A 907-nucleotide genomic window follows, 5' to 3' on the forward strand; every position below is an offset into this window, starting at 1 on the left:
TCTCTCTCTCTCTCTCTCACACTGCCCTCACTCTCCATCCCAACATCTGCTTTCCTTCTCCCATGTCACACCCCCGCCTCACTGTTTCCCACCTATTTTTCTCTAATACATGTTAAGATTTCACTTCTTGTGCTTCTGACTCCAAGCTGCACTTTTGCTGCAGTTAAAAGGACATGCAGGTTTCTCATATATCACTACAGCGGTAATAAATTGATTATCAAAGAACAACAGCAATGTTGAACTTGTTCAGATTTGTCAGAGATGGTTGGACTCATGGGTAAACTGAACCTGCTGCCTGACGTAGCAGGCATCATCGAGCCTGTTGTGGAAGCTGGATAACATTTCCTAAGGCCCGAAAGTGACATACTTGATACAGCAGAAGGGAACATCTGGGGGTTCAAACTGAGGTTGCTAAACCAGCACATCAAGGCAACGACTCCGGTCCAAAATCTCAAATGATCGGGATGTGTAAAAGAGCTGGTTTTGGATACCAAAAAGCAAACAGCAGAGTAGCATTAAAAGGTTGCTGAGGTTTCAAGAACTGACATCCTGGCCCCCGAGACTTGTGCCACGTTTTCCAGATTTTCCTGATCATTAGTCAGCAAATTCAGAAGTCATTCATCATGTTGACAGTGGCTTTCCTCCTTTCAGAGCACTCAAGTCCAAAACCTTGATGTGAAGCATTCACGTCCACACGTTTTTTAGAGCAACTGATGTGATTGCAATAACTCAAGTGCTGTTTGCGTTTTTGCCCTTTGGAGTACATCTTATTTGTCTAATTGTTGTATGCAAAGTACACTAGTAACCTTCCAAACCCTGTAGCCTAGCATCGTATTGCGAATTAGTCTGCAACTCTCAGTTCATTTTGGATTTCCAAGGGGACCAAAAATGCCTCTGGACGCAATTG

General features: G+C 43.8%; 1 protein-coding gene across 1 annotated transcript in view; it reads left to right on the forward strand.

Annotated features, from left to right (window-relative positions):
• LOC118339939 (rho GTPase-activating protein 6-like) overlaps positions 1–907 on the forward strand; it is an 80,007-nt gene that overhangs the window by 62,358 nt on the left and 16,742 nt on the right.

Source organism: Morone saxatilis, unplaced genomic scaffold (genome assembly GCF_004916995.1).
Source record: "Morone saxatilis isolate NCDOM2014 unplaced genomic scaffold, NCSU_SB_2.0 Contig6, whole genome shotgun sequence".
NCBI lineage: Eukaryota > Metazoa > Chordata > Actinopteri > Moronidae > Morone > Morone saxatilis.